Consider the following 20,081-nt stretch of genomic DNA (forward strand, 5'->3'; position numbering starts at 1 on the left):
AATCATGATGGATGATCATTTTGATGTGTTCTTGAATTCTGTTTGGGAGAATTTTATTGAGTATTTTTGCATTGATATTCAGAAAGGATAGCAGATTGGTCTGAATTTCTCTTTCTTTCTGGGGTCATTGTGGGGTTATGGATAAGCATAATTGTGGCTTCACAGAAGGAATTGGGTAGTGCTCCCTCTGTTTCTATTTTGTGGAATAGTTTGGACAGTATTATTCTGAGGTCTTCTATGAAGGTATAATAGAATTCTATATTAACCCATCTGTTCCTGGGCTTTTTTTGGTTGGGAGACTTTTAATAACTGCTTCCATTTCTTTAGGAGTTATGGGATTGTTTAGATGGTTTATGTGATCCTGATTTAACTTTGTTTCCTGGTGTATGTCTAGGAAATTGTTCACTTCCTCCAGATTTTCAAGTTTTGCTGAATACAGACTTTTGTAGTAGGATCTGATGACTTTTTGAATTTTCTCAGATTCTGTTGTGATGTCTCCCTTTTAATTTCTGATTTTGTTAATTTGGACACACTCTCTGTGCCCTCTCCTTAGTCTGGCTAAGGGTTTATCTATCTTGTTGATTTTCTCAAAGAACCAGCTTCTGTTTTTGTTGATTCTTTGTATAGTTCTTTTTTCCTACTTGATTGATTTCAGCTCTCAATTTCATTATTTCCTGCCATCTACTCCTCTCCAGTGTATCTGCTTCTTTTTGTTCCAGAGATTTCAGGTGTGCTATCAAGCTGTTAATGTATGCTCTCTCCAGTTTCATTATGGAGACCCTTAGAGTCATGAGTTTTTCTATTAGCGCACTGTTTCTCATAAATTAGTGTATGTTGTCTTTTTACTTTATTTAAATTATAAAAAGTCTTTAATTTCTTTCTTTATATCTTCCTTGACCAAGTTATCATTGAGTAGAGTGTTTTTCATCTTCCATATTTATGTGGGCTTTCTATTGGTTTTGTTTTTATTGAAGACCAACCAGACACCCCAAAGCTCCTGGGGACTAAACCACCAACTGAAGAGTACATATGGAGAGACCCATGGCTCCAGCTGCATTTGTAACAGAGAATGGTATTGTCTCGCATCAGTAAGAGGAGAAGTCCTTGATCCTGTGAAGGCTCATTTCCCCAGTGTAGGGGAATGCCAGGGTGTTGAAATGGCAGTTGGTGTGTGGGAGTGGGAGCATCTTCATAGAAGCAGGGGAAGGGGGAGGAGGGAGAGGAGAAGGGGGAAAGGGTATAATATTTGAAATGTAAATATAAAATATCCAATTAAAAAGCTAAAAAAGAAATGTAAATGAATAAATGGTTAAATTTCAAATGATTTTAATTATATACATATGATGGAAAACAATATATGTTTAATTTTAGTTAGAATATATCCCCAATTAGAGAATACCAAAAAGGAAAGATCATCAGTGAAACATTAGGATGTAAATTAAATTACATATTTAATGAATTAAGTTCTCTCTCAATTTACTTGTTTTAAATTATTATGTTTGTTTAAAACAACAGCATTATCTTTCTCTTGCTCTTCCCCTTACCCATGTATGTGTGTGTTTGTGTTTGTGTGTGTGTGTGTGTGTGTGTGTGTGTGTGTGTATGCATGTATGTGCATGTGTGAGTTTGTATATTTCAAATTTTGCAGCAGTTGAACAACAGTTTGAAGAGAAAGAAACAGCAAAGCTATAATAGCTAATGGACATTACTAATATTATACTAAATGTTAGTTAACACAACACATAGTCTTACAGTTCATCCTGTTGCTTACTAATATTTGAAATTCTGACTAATTATCATGTCCTAAACAATTATGTGTGTAGCATTAAATAGATATCTCAGCACAAACACAGAGGTTATTAAATCAGCCATATTTTTAGCAGGACATATTTTTAAGGATATCCTTAAGACAATCAGTATACCATCATATGCCAGCCACTTTTATTGCAAATTTAATAATAAATTTAAGCAAGAAATATAGATATCAATCTCCTTTAAATTAAGAGATATACTTCAAAACCTTTTTTCAAATAGTATTGTTTTTATTATAAGAAATAATAGCAAAATAATATACAACAGCTTCTTTTTTTTTTTTTTTTGGTTCTTTTTTTTCGGAGCTGGGGACCGAACCCAGGGCCTTGCGCTTCCTAGGTAAGCGCTCTACCACTGAGCTAAATCCCCAGCCCCCAACAGCTTCTTTTTGAAAATAATTTCTGAGATAGACATTTAAAATAGGTCAGTGCACCTTTGCCTCCTCTTGTTCTGCATTGCCAGTGAAGTGACACCATTTCAAGTGTTTGTACATGCTGACCTTTCAAATGCTACTATGCTTGGTTTCAAATACACAATATGCAGTTAACTTCATATATTGGCTGTGTCAGGAATTTCTTATTTTGAAATTTATTTTTTATTAGATATATTTCTTTTTTTACACTTCAAATGATATTCCCTTTCCCGGTTTCCTGTCCATAGCCCCCCCCCCCATTTCCTCCCCCTTCCCCATAGAGGTGTTCGGCCTCATTCAACACCCTTACTGCCCCACCCCCGACATTCCCTTGCACTGTGGTGTACAAACTTGGCTGGACCAAGGGCTTCCACTTCCACTAGAGTCCCAACAAGGCTATTCTCTGCTGCATATGTATTTGGGGCCCTGGGTCAGTCCATGTATAGCTTTTGGTAGTGGTTACTCCCTGGAAGCTCTGGTTGTTTGGCATTGTTGTTTTTATGGGGTTGAAAGCCCCTTCAGCTCTTTCAATCTTTCCCCTGATTCTTCCAAAGGGGTCCTATTCTCAGTTCAGTTGTTTGCTGCTAACATACATCTCTGTATTTGACATGCTCTGGTTGTGTCTCTGAGGAGAGATCGCTATTGTGTCCCATTCAGCATGCACTTTTATTTTAGCTTCATCAATGTTAACTACTTTTGGTGACTATATATATATATATATATATATATATATATATATATATATATAGTCCATATGCGGGACAGGCTTTGAATGGCCATTCTTTCAGGCTCTGTTCTAAACTTTACCTCCATATCCCCTCATATGGAGATTTTTGTTCCTCCTTTTAAGAAAGAGTGAAAGCATCCACAGTTTGGTCATCCTTCCTCTTGAGCTTCCTGTGCGTGTGGTCTGTGGATTCCAAATTGGGTAATTCGAGCTTTTGGGCTAATATCTAATTATCAATGAGTGCATACCATGTGTGTTTTTCTGTGATTGGGTTACCTCACTCAGGATGATATTTTCTAGTTCATTCCATTTGCCTAAGATTGTCATGAAATCTTTGTTTTTAATAGCTCAGTAGTACTCCATTGTGAAGAGGAACCATATTTTCTTTATCCATTCCTCTGTTGAAGGGCATCTGGGTTCTTTCCAGCTTCTGGCTATTATAAATAAGGCTGCAATGAACATAGTGGAGCACGTGTCTTTTTTATATGTTGGGGCATCTTTTGGGTATATGCCAAAGAGAGGTATAGCTGGATCCTCAGGCAGTTCAATGTCCAATTTTCTGAGGAACCTCCAGACTGATTTCCAGAATGGTTGTACCAGTCTGCAATCCCACCAACAATGGAGGAGTGTTCCTCTTTCTCCACATCCTCGCCAGCATTTGCTGTCACCTGAGTTTTTGATCTTAGCCATTCTCACTGGTGTGAGATGGAATCTCAGGGTTGTATTGATTTGCATTTCCTGATGACTAAGGATGGTGAACATTTCTTTAGGTGTTTTTCGGTCATTTGCTATTCAGTGGAGAATGTTTTGTTTAGCTCTTTACCCCTTTTTTAAAATAGGGTTAAGTTTGAGAAATTTTATTAAATTATGAAACGTGTAGATGATGCTGTATATTCAAACAAGATCTTTTAATTACTCTTCGGAATTGATTTTACATTAAATAATTTGCATGATCATTCTGTTAATTTTATAAAAATCCACATTCTACCCTGATTTCCATGGAATAACTAAAGAAAATATTTAATAGCAACAGTTTAAATGCATGCTTTTCCCATGATATCCAAGGTACAGGCAATAAAGTGGTACCACCAATTTTCTGATTTGATTTTTTCACAAAAACTAAGAATAATTAAGTAAATTCATCCCTTCCCAGATGATGCTCGGTTGTGTCAAGTTGAAAATGGAAACTAACAATTACCAAATTAAATGTACCTCTCTGGTGAATATTATTTACCTAAAACCACCACAATCATTACTGCTTGGATTAGCATCATTTAGGAGAACATGTATACATTTCTGAATTTTGCATTTGTTTTGTTTGTTTTTTGTTTTGTTTTATTTTGTTTCGTTTTAGTTTGTTTGCTTCTTTGTTTCAGATTTCCTGTTAAATTTCTTCCTAGATTTATTTCCTCTTTGGACGACTAGTATTACTAATTCTTCTGCCTGTTAATTGTGGTCTTGAAACCTTTGGGTTTTCACAGTTCCTTATTTTCTAATTTACATCATCTAATAGATTTTTTGAAATAATCAGAAATAATCAGAGAACTAAACCCTTTGAAAATAAATTTGAACTGAAAAATTTTTATAGCTGTAACCTGTTTTTATTTTAGTAAGGTTTTTTTTTTTTTTTTTTTTTTTTTTTTTTTTTGGCACATGATTCTGATGCTAAGAATAAAAGCTAGGAATGTCAACCAACACATGATGTTTTCTTGGATAAAGACTTTAAAGTTACAAAACTTCTGTATGGTAAGAGCAAAGCAGTTTATAAATGCCATACAAAAAGTAATTTACACAATTTTATTTTAGATCCCTGTGGGAATGAATTTGCCACATTGAAAATGCATGGTAATTTTCTATACGTAGGTAGATTACACATTTTAAAACAGACTTAATTTCTTTTAGTTTGATATTTATTGCCTTTCCCAGATAGAAATGAAAAGTCATTAGTAATTGTGGCTGTTGTTGATTTACAGGATAAAGACATGGATGGTGATGCAGGTCTTAAGGAAAAAAAATTATCTACTAGTGTTGATGATAACTTGAATTCTAGCTCACACATAAAAATGTTGGATGTCCATAATTTTAGTGTTCAAAACAGAGGTGGGTGGTTGTTTAGAGCTAATTGTTCAATTTGTCTACCTAAATCTACAGAAATCAAATAAAGTCAGACATCTCAAAAATTATGATGGAATTTGTGAGACAAAGATACCCTTTATATGACTATGAATGTTGTAAATACATAACAATATTTGCACCCACATACACATCATACATATATCACACAAACACTTAAAAATCTATGTTTAGTATGGATTTTATTAAAATATGAAAGCACTTGGATAATTGAAAAATAATTATTTTAACTTGTGTGCTTAAATTTTAATTTTATAACATCTATAAACCCTCATATTGAACAGATTGTTCACTTTATTGATGTTTACATATATTATTAGTTACTTTAAATTTCATTTTCAATGAACTATTTTTTTTTACTTTATTTTACTGTGACATAGTAAACTGGGACCAGAATGGAACTGCTACTAAAATTACTATTATCCGTAAAAAGTGTTATCATATATAAAAACATATGTATGTATATGTGTGTATATATGTGTATATACTTGACTCTAAAGTTTTATGATTTTGTGATCAAATATTTAATGTGTTTTAACATTCTATGTATTAATTTTGCCTTCTGGTTAAGTTGATGAAAGTACACCAATTTTATCAGCTGAAGGAATTTAACTAAATGTAACTAAACTGCATTAGATTTCTTTTTATTTTATGTCTATGAGTGTTTGACCAACATCTAAGTATACTGTATACATATCTGTTTCCTGCAGAGACCAGAGGAATGTGTAGGATCTCCTAGAACTGGATATGCAGATGTCTGTGAGCTATCATGTGGAACTGAAACCAGGTCCACTTAGCTGCTGAACCATTTCTCCAAGTTTCAGTGTATTATTTTTAAAGAACATACATTAGTCTTATAACTCCATATCAGTAGCCAAAACTATGTAAATAATTGTAACAAATTTGTTCTATTAAATCACTACAAAATACATTGTGTGAGACTATAAATGTGGCTAAACTACTCTGAATTTTATAATAGAATTATTGACTTGACATAAAATTATTTTGGTTTGATATAGAGTAGATTATGAATCATACAGGAAGAAATATGATTAAACTAGAGCTGGTTTTTAGTTAAAACATATATGAAGGTTGTTAATCAATGAATTATTGATTTAAGTAAGCTGGTTTCTTACTTAAAAATGCAAAAAGGATTACCATTTGAAAATCACATTAAACTTTAAAAGGTGAGGCTTATATTGATGATATCTATTTATTTTTCAGAAATCTCTTTTGAGGATATTTCTTAAGAAATTTCTTTCCACTTTTGTTATTACAAATACAATACATAATTTATTGGATAGAATTTGTTACACTGGTGAATGTTGATGAATAAACAACACTAATGAAAATATAGAATATAAAATATATTCAACATATAAGATTATATCACATTTAACATTTTCATGTGAAGGCATCAACACAGAAACATCTTAACTCTCACAGAAGTTAGGTTCACACATTTTTTATGACACAGTTAAAATACAGCCAGCTTCATTAAATTAATATCAACTCCCACTAGCTAAGCCCACAAAAGAATCCTTGATTTCTTTTCAAACTTTTGAGCTGGGCTTCTAATGTTTTTTATTTCTTTAAACATCCTTGTCTATCAAACTCTCCTAAGAATTGTCTAGCAACAATATTTAAGGGATTCCATAACCTACAGGTCCCATGTCTTCTCCATTCCTTAAACAAACCAGTTCAAAATATTGAGAAACTATAGGTTTAGTGTAGCAATGGCCTTACTTCTTGGCACACAATGTTCTGTATTTGGTATTTTCATTGTGGTTGGGGCAAAATATTTAATGGATTCTATTTGAAAATGGAAGAGTTGTTTTGGCTAAGGCTTTACAGGTAAGTACATTATTGTGATGATGCCATGGTATAGGAATATGTTTGCTGGTCAATTTCTAGCTATATTTAGGAAACCAACTTAAATGTTATATCTTAGCTGTTATTCTTGTTTTCTCCCTTTTTTTGTTTCAAGACTTCAGGCCATTAGATGTCCATATTCAGATACAATCTCCCTACTTTTATAAAAATTTTGTAGAAACATTAGGAACAAACACAAAAACAATTCCTAGAAACCTCTAAATCCATTCAAATTGCTAGTGAGGATGTTTTATCTTTCTTAAATTTGACCCTATGAGACTTCCATTCATTAATGTTGAGGCACAGTGAAAGCTAGAACTCAATCTTCTATAACTTCTGCCATATGAAACAGAGATGCTAACACTAACTTCTCCACCTACAGAAAGCCTAAAACTGATTTGGTGTATGTGAAAGCATCATTTGAATAAAATCTGAAGAGAAGAGGTGTCCTCTTAGATGCTGTTAGTCCTCAAAGCTTCTAGCCTCTGTTCAATCTTTCTATGTCTACATTGTTTTAAGCTTCTGAGAATGACTGTTAAATATACTAACCATTTCTTATTCTTTCTACACTCTTGCTGTCTGGTTCGGCTCAGCTCTTCTGGCTCCAACTCCTCTCCAGGCTGACTTATTCAAACCTGCCTCTATTGGATTCAAACTGAATTACTATGCTGGGTTTCATATGAAATTGGCAATTTGTTCTAATCTTTTGGTCCCTACTCATTCTCTGGCTCATTCTGTTTAAAACCGTGTCTAGCTTTTTATCTCTCTGCAAATTCTTTGTCAAGGACTCTCCAGGAATATTGTTTCCTTCCTTCTAAACCACATTAGGAGGGGGTCCTCCCACTAATGCTGCAGAGTGTCTCCATCTCAGGTTTCTTCATTTTATCTTCTTGTTGGTTGGAAAAATGGCATGCTTCTTTTCACAGTGTAGCAGCTTCATTCTTTCATTTCTTGTCTTGTTCTTTTCTTCCCTTTTTATTAGTTGTACATATTGAGTATATAAAACTAACACTTTTTGTAAACTAAGAGATCCCATAAGTAACAATTATATTAGCCAAAAGCCTACCAAACAACTAAAGCAACTAAGCATTCTTTTTTATGATTTTTTTCTTTTATTGGATTTTTTTTTACATTTCAATGGTTATTTCTTTTCCCGTTTTCCAGCTCCCCTTCTTCTATAAGGATATTCCCCTCCCCATTTACCCCTTTCCAGCCTCCCCCAACATTCCCCTACACTGTGAGTGTCCAGCCTCAGCAGGACCAAGGGATTCTCCTTTCGTTGTCCCCAACAATGTCATCTTCTATGACATATGCAGCTGGAGCCATGGGTCAGTCCATGTGTACTCTTTTGGTAGTGGTTTAGTCCATGTGAGTTGTGGTTGGTTGGCATTGTTGTTCTTATGGGGTTGTAAGCCCTCAGCTCTTTCAATCCTTTCTCTAATTCCTCTAACCAGGATCCCATTCTCACTTCAATGGTTTGCTGCTAACATTCTCCTCTGTATTTGACATGGTCTGGCTGTGTCTCTCAGGAGACGGCTAAATCAGGTTCCTGTCAGAATGCACTACTTAACTTCATCAATCTTATCTAATTTTGGTGACTGTACATATATGGCCTGCATACCCATATGGGGCAGGCTCTGAATGGCGAATTACCGAAGATACAATCCACAGACCATATGAAGCTCAAGAAGAAGGATGACCAAAGTGCGGATAACTCACTCCTTCTTAAAAGTGGGAACAAAAATATTCATAGGAGGGGATATGGAGGCAAAGTTTGGAACAAAGACTGAAACAACAAAGCATTTTAAATAAAATATTGACTGTGAGAATGATACATGAAATATAACAGGAGAAGAGAGCAGTTTGTGGTGTTATAGAGTAAATACCTTAAAGTCAGTATAGATGAAGCTTCTACTAGGGTCCCAACTTTACTTCACTGGAATCAATCAAATAATACTCTTTCTATAGCAATAGGCCCTTGCCATCAGGCTGTGTAGAGTAATAGTCTATAATGTTTAGGGGATCTCATGGGACCCTATCAGTCAACTTCTCAAAGCATAATGCTACCCATTCCTAGTATTGAAGGTTTTACTTGGTTACATAAATGTCTACTTAGGACATTTAAGATTTATTCACTCTATTTAAATTGATTTTTATAAGCATGTATTTTATGAAATTTCTACAAGAGTACATTTCCATATGGATTTTTAATGCGTTTTAGTGTTACGTGTTCTTTTTACATTCCTGCCATCCCCCTGCTTTCCTTTTCCTGTCTTTATTTAATCTCCCTATTCTAGTTACCTCTTTATCTTTCCACAATTCTATTTCCTACTTACTCTTCCTTGGGAGATCGTGTACTTCTCCCAGAAACATACTCAATCCCTAATCACTGTAGTTTCACAGTGCAGTGCATGTATCAAAAGCTATTATCCATGTAAAATGGAAAATATACAATGTTTATATTTTGGGATTCATACTACCTTACTCAGGACAATGTTTTTCTAAATTTATTCATTTAACTGTGAAGTTTATGATTTCATATTTCTTATCTGATTAGAAATATTCCATTGTGTAAATTTCTCACATATTATCTATATGTCAGTTGAAAGACATCTCTATAGCTTTTAGCTTTGGTATTATGAATTTAACAGGAATGAAGACTTTGAACAAAAGTTTCTACATTATTAGTTGGAGACCTTTGAGGACATAACCAAGGGCAGTACACCTATATTTTAAGGTAGAGAGTTTCTCAGTGCTCTCTCTCTCTCTCTCTCTCTCTCTCTCTCTCTCTCTCTGTGTGTGTGTGTGCGCGCGCGCGTGCGCGCGTGCGCGCGCGCGTGTGTGTGTGTGTGTGTTTCAAATTTCTCAAGGCTAGAAAGCATGAAGGTAAGGAACTGAAAAATTTGTCATCTGTTGAGGGGATATTGACACATACTACCCTTTTATGTCTAGAGGTACAGAAGTCTCTTATAAAGATATTGATTTTAATAGCAATAGCTTCTCCCTCAAAGCTTTATTCTAATTGGGATTATTATAAATTTAATAAGATAGACACAAGAAGAATAAGACACATATGTCCTATAGTACATTTAGAGGCCGAATAAGATTGGCCTGAATATAGCCTAGAAATTACCAGACATAAGGCCTAGGGGAAATTATTGCTCAAATGGAGACTATATTTGACTTATGCTTACCATATTCATTAATGGAATTCTATGAGAGTAGCAGCATATGCCTATATTCCCAGCTATAAATAGAATATCCACAAGAGTTCAAAACCAGTCACATCTAAATGTAAGTTCCAGCCACCAAAGCTGCATAGCAATATACTGTGTCAATAAAAATAGATAAATAATACACCTTACTTAAATGATGAATACGTATATTTTATAAAATCAGAAATCAAATAAGGTAAGAAGAGGAAATATGTGAATTTCTTTCTTTTTTCCTTATCTACAGATTTTAGATGACTAAACAAGAAATATGAACAGACTGTTTAGAATATCTATTTTTTTCTTTTCCTTCTTTGTAGCAGAAAGGTATATTTATACCTACTTATGTTTATATGGATAGATAGATCAATAGATAATATAGATATAGAGGGATAGACATAGATAAAGATAGATATAATTTTTCCTGCTCTAATAAGTACTAACATTTTACAAATAATTAATCATATATATATATGCATCTACGCCTACAGTATATTTGTTCCACTGTACTTCTAAAGTTAGCCTACTCTTTATGTTATAGTTTTTATATAAATATTAATATAACAATGACTAATTAATCTAACTTTTCACTTTTAAATAAAACCTTCATTTATTTCCTCAGAGTCTTTGCATTTTTATATTGAACAATTAACCAATGTTCCAATCTCGATTGAAAAACTTCTGACAATTTTATTTGGATTGCACTACTTTTATCATTTTATTTTTAGGCAATCTGTATAACATCCTCTAATTTTCTCAGTAATAAACAAGTTTTCAATTAATATTTAAATGTACACTGTCAAATCAATCTGAGGTTTTGGCATTTCTGATATACAGATCTACATATTTTGCATGGTTAAATTTTAATAATGTTTTTAAGAATATTTTAAAATTTACCATTTTATTTCAACTTTAAACTACTTGTACCCATATTAAAATATACATATATTTATACTTCATAACATTTCTAAATAGAATCTTTTAGTTGACACATTTTCTGTATATAATATCATGTTTTCCTTAAGGAAATACAGATTCCCTTCTTCTTTTCCAACTCAGAGGCTTTTTTTGTAGAATATGTAACACTGAACTGAACCCCAGGGACAAGCTGAACAATAAAAGACATCACTATCGGGTTGGGGATTTAGCTCAGTGGTAGAGCGCTTGCCTAGAAAGCGCAAGGCCCTGGGTTTGGTCCCCAGCTCCGAAAAAAAGAACCAAAAAAAAAAAAAAGACACCACTATCATTTTCAGTATTTGTCAATCTTAAACAGTATACATCCTACATAAGAACATCCTCTTTAGCTTCTGGCAAAAACATTTGGGTCTTATCTTTTCTTTATTGCACATAGCCTCCTTGATACACTAACTAAAATAATTAGACCCTTCAGATTATGAGATACAGTGATAGAAATTCTTCACTGTCATTTGACAATCTAAAAGCTATGGTTTCAGATTCAAATTTTAAAACCAAAGACATATCTTTGGACACTTGAGAAAAGCATTGAAATATTCTCCAATAATAATAATAATTTAAAAAAAACCTGAGGTCAGGTACAGATATGTGTACCGAACCAATTAAGCTGCTCACCACTCTTGTTGAATTAGGGAAAAGCTGGAGGAAGCTAAGGAGGAGGTCAACCCTGTAGGAGAACCAATAGTCCCAATTAACCTGGACCCTAGAGATTTCTCAAACACGGGATCACCAACCAGGCAGCATACACCAGCTGAGATGAGGCCTCCAACACATATACAGCAGAGGACTGCTGGATCTGGGTTCAGTCAGAGAAGATGCACCTAACTCTCAAGAGACAGCAGGCTCCAGGAAGTTTAGAGGTCTGGTGGGGTGGGTAGTGTAGAGACATCCTTTTGGAGACTGGGAGTAGGGTGGGGAGGAGGTAAGGGATGTGGAACCCTCGGAGAGTAGACTGGGAGGGGAATAAAATATGGAGTGTAAAAATAAATAATAAAAAGTACTTAGAAAAATGTCATAAGGGAAGCAGAATGATTTCTATTACTACATAGAAATTTAATTATAGCCACATTTTGGTAGATGGATTACACAAAAGATATGTCCTTACTATGGAAATGAGATGGAGTGAGAGAACCGAATTCACCAATCAATTTACTGTCAATGAGACAAGTTGATCAACTGTTTTCTACTTGCCATGTGATCCAGCAGCCTTAGTATGTAGAATGAGTTATTTTGGAAGAATTCTTAGGAATGGAAACAAAATTCCCACTTATCCAATCAGGGCACCTTTCCCATTATCCACACTTAGGGTTATAGTTTATGAGTTTTAAAGATTGTCTGGGTAGGGCAGTTGTTTCCTGAAAATATTATATGAGGAGTGAGGCACCTTGAAGAGAAGTTAGGAGCAGAAATTAGGGGAAAATGTAGTTTATTACTTAATTATAAAGATGGCCACAAAAGGATAAACATGTAACATAGATGATGAATGACAGACAAATGCACCCAAAGGAAGAAAAAAGGACGGGCCTTTGTAAGCCCAAGCATGCATTCAAAGTGAGGCAATTCATCAAAGGTCTTTCACTTGTTCCTGTTGACTTCTCCTCCTATGACTCCAACCCTCTCCTTACAAATGACATAGATACCTATGATGATTATGTTTTCACCTGCCTCTGATCTTTGTCCACCATGATACCTTTTGAGCTCTCTGTGTTATATTTCCAGGTGCCCTCAACAATAATGAAGGGAAAGCTGAAAAAATTCCTTTCAGAGTTCAGATGTAAGAAGAGATGTTTTGGAAGGAGAAAAGGATACCACAATCTGGCATTTCTCACTGCCAGTACCTGAATAAGAAGCTGCATCATAGTCTGTAAGAACAGAGTTTGTCTCATAGAAGGGGTACCCTAAGTGAGAGGAAATCAAAGAGTCAGTAGAATTTCCTGGTCTCAAACTAAAACTAGATAGCCAGTAAGATGAGAACCAGTTCACACTACTAAGAATGCTTCTATGATGTCTTGGGTGATCATTCAGTAGAGCACAATGACAGTAGAAGTTACCTCAGCTCCTATAAAGATGAAAATCAAACCCACAGAGTACTATTTGTAACAAAATGTTCTCTGATAATAGAGAGGAAGAAGGGATACTCTCTAGTTGATTTAAATTAAGTATATTCTCCAATTTCAGACCAAAGAAATTTTGGGCACAAATTTCTGATCCAAGCTTTAATATAATCATCTAAATATTCTATAACTTTTCTGCAAATAGTAATTTAGCTAAATTTAACAAAAACACATATTTCTCTATCATTTCATTTAATATTATCTCCATTTAGAATTCTTTTGAGACTCCTTAGACACACTGAATGTTTTAAACATTACAGCATTTGTGTAATTTCAAAAACATGTTTTGAGTTTAATTATATTTTTCTCTGAAAGCATAACTTCTGTTATTTAAATTTGTAAGTTTAATTTTGTGATGCTTTGCCAAAATTTGAATTATATATATATATATATATACATATATATATAATTGCACACTTGAGGATTTAATATATTTTATAGTACAGTGTTCTATATATTTCATTTAAGACTAAATATTGAATGATGCTCTAATGTACATGTGTGTCTGCTTGACCCTTTTTGAAATATAAAGAGGTAATTAAAAAATTTGTAAAATTCTGTATTATAACCAAGCATTACAGTTAAAGTGCAGAGTGCATTGATCACTGTCAATGTTTTCTTTTCTTCTCTAACGAAACTTTGCCTTCAATGAAAGTGGCTTAATGTATAGAGATATGGATATCTGTTACTAAGAGAATTTTCTCTTTCATCCACAGGTAATTAGATATAAAGAGAGGCACTTACTATGAATTAATGAAGAAAATTATGTCAATTATTCAAAAGTGCAGCTTGGAAGCCTATATATATTTTGTCCTTGCTTTCTCGAGGAATACAGGAATATCATGTATTCCTAACTGGATCTAACATCCTGATTTACGTAAGTTTTTTCTTGACGATATACTCTCTCTTCCAGTTATTTTCCAAAAGGTTCATACTTCCTGACTTTAACCTGCCTACTTGTCATGCTTCAAATGCTCTTCTACCCATAAAGTGGAAGTGAAAGCCTATTTATATTTGAGTCGTATAGACTTTGGTTTTAAATATTTTCTGTAGAAGGGTTTTTCACAGGGAAAACATTACTATTGTTTTTTCTAACCGTAATGCTATATTAAAATCTTAACTGACAGATTGTTGATATCTTGTATTCAAGTTCTGGGATGCTATGATGTTGCAGATAAAACTCATTAGAAGCCTATGAAAAGAGGTTAATATGTGTCAATTTCCCTGATATAAGAGGTTACCAAATATAGCTAATATTATCTGTATGCATACATAGAAGGGGTCTTTTAGAATATATTAACAGAGGGATTTGTACAATGGATAACATTGATTAAAAAGACATACAGTAAAATAAAATTAAACAGGTGAAGGAAATAAAACTGTCTAAGACCTGAAAGCAAGAATAGAAGAATAAAAATCCCAAACTCAGGAAATCCTGGAGATGGAAAACCTTGGAAAGATGGTAAGAAAAACAGATTCAATTATCACCAACAGAATAAAGTAGATGGAAGAGAAAATCTCAGGCATGGAAGATATAATAGAAGAAATGGATGCATCAGTCACAGAAAATGTGAAATCTAAAACTTTTCTCACACAAAACATCCAGGGGATCTGGGATAAAATGAAAAGACTTAAACTAGGAATAATAGGAAGAGAAGGAGGAGAAAAGTCCCAAATCTAATGCCCAGAAAATATTCTTAATAAACTAAACTTTTAGAAATAAAACTTTCCCAACCCCCAAAAAAGAGATGCATATAAACATACAAGAAGCTTCTAGAACACCAATTAGACTGGACCAGAAAAAAAATTCTCCCTGCATATAATAATAAAAACACAAAATCTATAGAACAGAGAAAGAATATTAAAAGTGGCAGGGGAAAAATGTCAGGTAACATACAAAATTAGAAGGGCCTGGATTGATAACATGAAAACTCTAAATAAACCACAGGTGCCAACCTAGACTACTATATTCAGCAAAATACTCAGTCAATAGAGATAGAAGACACAATATTTCAAGGAAAGTCCAAATTCAAACAATTCTAGCCACAAATCTGGTCCTATAGAAAATACTAGAATAATAACTCCAGCTCAAGGAGTGTATCGACATCCAAGAAATCACAGAGAATAGTTAATTCCATATCACTAAAATCAAGAAATGCCCTCACACAATCACAATCACACACACACACACACACACACACACACACACACACACACACATTAACACCACCAACAGAAAATAACAAGAAATAACAATCACTTGGCATTAATATCTTCATAAACAATGGACTTAATTCCTCAATAAAAAGACAAATGTTAAAAGAATGGATTACAAAACAGGATCTATTATTCCATTCAACTGCATTCAAGAAACACACCACAGCAATAAAGATAGACATTGCCTCAAAGTAAAGTATGAAAAAAAAATTTTCCCAGTAAATGGACCCAAGAAGCAAGCTAGAAAAGCATTTCTAATATCTAATAAAATAGACTTTCAAACCAAATTAATTTAAAAAAGACATGGAATTACACTTCATACTCATCAAAGGAAAAATCTAAGAAGATGATATGTCAGTTTGAAACACCTGTGTCCCAAATACAATGGCATCCACATTTGTAAAAGAACCATTGCTGAAGATTAAATTGCACATCAAATAGAACACACAGCTGGAGACTTCAACAACCCACTCTTACAAACTGGAAGGTCATCTAGGCCAAAAATTAAACAGTGTAATAACAAAACTAACAGACATCATGAATCAAGTAGATATAACAGACATCTATAGAACATTTCACCTGAACGCAAAAGAATATTCTGCTCTTCACAGCATCTCATTGGTCCTTCTCAAAAAGTGACAATAAAATTATTCACAAAACAAGCCTCAACAGATACAAGGCAATTGAAATAAAGCCTTGTATTTTATCTGATTAACTTGGATTAAAGCTGGACTTCAACAAGAGAAATACAGAAATCCTACAAAGCCATGAAATTTGAACAATATTCTACTCAATGATATCTGGATTAGAGCAGAAATAATGAAATAAAAGTATTTCTAGAATTAGATGAAAAAGATTGTACAACATATCCAAATTAGTAGGACACCAGGAAAGCAGCAGTATTAGGAGATAAGTTCATGGCATTAAGTGACTCCAAAACAAAAGGAGAATGTTCTACACCAGGAAATTAAAAGTACACATGAAAGCTCTAGAAAACAAAACAAAATAAAAAAAAACAACAACAAAAGGAAAGCTTACTATAGAAGTGTAGAAGGTAGGGAATAATCAAAATCAGAGCTGAAATTAATAACTTATAAACAAAAAAATACAAACATTGAGGAAACCAAGAGCTGGTTCTTTGAGAACATCTACAAGATAGACAAATCTTTAGCCAAACTAACCAAAAGACAGAGACACGGTATCCAAATAAGCAATATCAGAAATGAAAAGGGAGAGATAAGAGCAAACACTGAGGAAATTCAGAGAATCACTTGGTTTTACTTCAAAAGCTCCAACATTTGAAAAAAAAATCTCAACAAATGGACAATATTTTAGACCGACACCACTTGCCAAAGTAAAATCAAGATCAGGCAATTTATTTAAACAGACATATAACTGCTTTAGAAAAAGAAGCAGTTATTAAAAGGCTCCAAACCAAAAGTGAAAAAAAATCTCTAGAAGCAAATTAAGCAGTGTATGGTGGTACACATCTTTAACCCTAGCATTGGGGCAGCAAAAAGAGTTGGCTATTGCAAGTTAAGGGCTGTCTATGACTGTATAGTAAAATGTTTTTAATAAAAAATAATTTAAAAAGGGGGATAAGGATAAAGAAGCAGATATTAAAAGGCTCCCAATCTGGATTATTTTTTCCAGATAAATTTGAGAATTGTTCTTAGTATCTCTGTGGAGAATTGAGTTGGAATTTTGAATCTGCAGATTGCTTTTGGTAAGATGGCCATTTTTACTATGATATTCCTGCAATTCTATAAGCATGGAATAATCTTCTGAAGTTTTCTTCAGTTTTATTCCTCAGAGACTTGAAGTTCTTTTCATACAGGCTTTCACTTGCTTGGTTAGCATTACACCAAGATATTTCATATTATTTGTGACTATTTTAAAGATCTCGTTTCTGTAATTTCTTTCTCAGCCTGTTTATCCTTTGAATGGAGGAAAGCTACTAATTTGATTTAGTTAATTTTTATCCAGCCACATTACTGAAGCTTTTTATCAGCTGTAGGAGATGTCCCTTGGATTTTTCTGTGTGTCAGGAGTTAACTTGTATATAGTGTCATTTTGTCTGCAAATAGTGATATAGTGACTTCCTCCTTTCCAATTTGTATCCCTTTGATCAACTTTTGTTGCCTAATTGCTCTAACTAGAACTTTGAGTACTATATTTAATAGATAGGAGGAGAGTGGGCAGCTTTGGCCTGTCCCTGAATTTAGTGGGATTGCTTCAAGTTTCTCTCCATTTAGTTTGGTGTTTGTTATTGGCTTGCTGTATATTGCTTTTATTCGTATGGACTTTGAATTACTATTCTCTCCAATACTTCTAGCAGGATGAGGGTATTGTATTTTATCATTTTTTCCACATCTAACAAAGTGATCATGTGTTTTTTTTTTTCTTTTTATATGGTGAATTATGTTGACGGATTTCCATATATTGAACCATTCCTGCATCCCTGGGATAAAGCCTACTTGATCATGGATAATGATCATTCCGATGTATACATTGATTCAGTCAGAAATAATTTTATTGCATATATTTGCATCAATACTCATGAGGAAAATTGGTCTGAAGTTCTCTTTCTTTATTGTTTTTTTGTGTGATTTGGGTATTAATGTAACTGTGTAAAGCAAAAGACACTGACAGTAGGACAAAATAGTAATCCACAGATTGGGAAAAGATCTTTATCAACCCTACATCCAACAGGGGACCAACACACAAAATATACAAAGAACTCAAGAAGTTAGACTCAAGAGAACCAAATAACCCCATTAAAAAATGGGTACAAACTAAACATAGAATTCTCAACTGAGGAAATTTAAATGGCTGAGAATCACCTAAAGAAATGTTCAATATCCTTAGTCATCAGGGAAATGCAAATCAAAACAAACCTGAGATTCCACCTTAGAGTAATCAGAATGGGTAAGGTCAAAAATAAGGAGACAGCAGATGCTGGTGAGAATGTGGAGAAATAGAAACACTCCTCCACTGATGGTGGGATTGCAAGATGGTGCAGCCACTCTGAAAATCAGTCTTCTGGTTCCTCAGAAAATCAGAAGTAGTTTTACCTGAGTACCCAGCTATACCACTCATAAGCATATACCCAAAGGATGCTCCAACATGTAATAAGGACATAGTCTCCACTATGTTCTTATGGTGGGGAGCCATATTTATAATATCCAGAAGCTGGTAACAACCCAGATGTTCCTCAACAGAGGAATGGATACAGAAAAAAATGTAGTACAGTTATACAGTGGAGTACAACTCAGCTATTAAAAACATTGACTTCATGAAATTTGCAGGTAAATATATGCAAGTTGTAAACATCATCCTGAGTGAGGTAAACCTGTCACAAAAAACATATATGTCTGTACTCACTGGTAAGTGGATATTAGCCAAAAAAGAAGCTCAGAATAACCAAGATACAACTCACAGACCATATAAAACCCGAGAAGAAAGAAGGTCATGCAAATCTGTGGATACTACAGTTCTAATCAGAAGCAGGAAGAAAATGATCTCTGGAGAGTTGAAGGGAAAGTGGAGGGGGAGGGATAAAGGCAGGAAGTTCAGATATGGGAGGAGATGGAATAGAATTACAGAGGGTCAGACAGCCAGAATACAGCAAATACAGAGGCGAATGCCAGCAGCAAACCACTGAACTGAGAATAGGTCCCCTGTTGAAGGAATCAGAGAAAGAACTGGAAGAGCTTGAAGGGGCTTGAGACCCCAAAAGTACAACAATGCCAAGCAACCAGAGCTTCCAGGGACTAAGCCACTACCTAAAGACTATACATGGACTGACCCTGGACTCTGACCCCATAGGTAGCAATGAATATCCTAGTAAGAGCACCAGTGGAAAGGGAAGCCCTGGGTCCTGCTAAGACTGAACCCCCAGTGAACTAGTCTATGGGGGGAGGGCGGCAATGGGGGGAGGGTTGGGAGGGGAACACCCATAAGGAAGGGGAGGGGGGAGGGGGATGTTTGCCCGGAAACCGGGAAAGGGAATAACACTCGAAATGTATATAAGAAATACTCAAGTTAATAAAAAAAATAATAAATGAGTGATATTTTTTCTAAAAAAAAAAAAAAAGAAAGTAGGCGTGTAGCAGTGAGGAAGGTGGTACTAGGTGTAGCCATTACAAAGTTCCATATGCCAGAGATTCAAGAGGTTCCCAGGACCTAACCGTGAGGACGTTATATATATTTGATATATATATATATATATATATATATATATATATATATATATATATCAAATGGGAGATAGAACCTCTGGAGACCATATCAAATAGATAGGCACTACCCTACCCAAGGTTGACGGATGGGACCAACCACTCACCTTAAAAATATCAATGCAGAATTTTTCCTGTAAAAAAGAAATGCATGGACAAAGAGTAGAGCAGAATCTGAAGAAAAGGCCATCCACAGACTGCGCTACTTAGGGATTCATCACATCTGCAGACACTAGAGCCAGACACTATTGCTGATACCAAGAAGTGCTTACTGACAGGATCCTATTATAGCTATGCCCTGAGAGGCTCTGCCAGAACTGATACAATACAGATGGGGATGTACATAGCCAAACATTGTACTGAGTGTGA

The sequence above is a fragment of the Rattus norvegicus genome, chromosome X (assembly GCF_021556685.1).
Source record: "Rattus norvegicus strain SHRSP/BbbUtx chromosome X, alternate assembly SHRSP_T2T, whole genome shotgun sequence".
Lineage (NCBI taxonomy): Eukaryota > Metazoa > Chordata > Mammalia > Rodentia > Muridae > Rattus > Rattus norvegicus.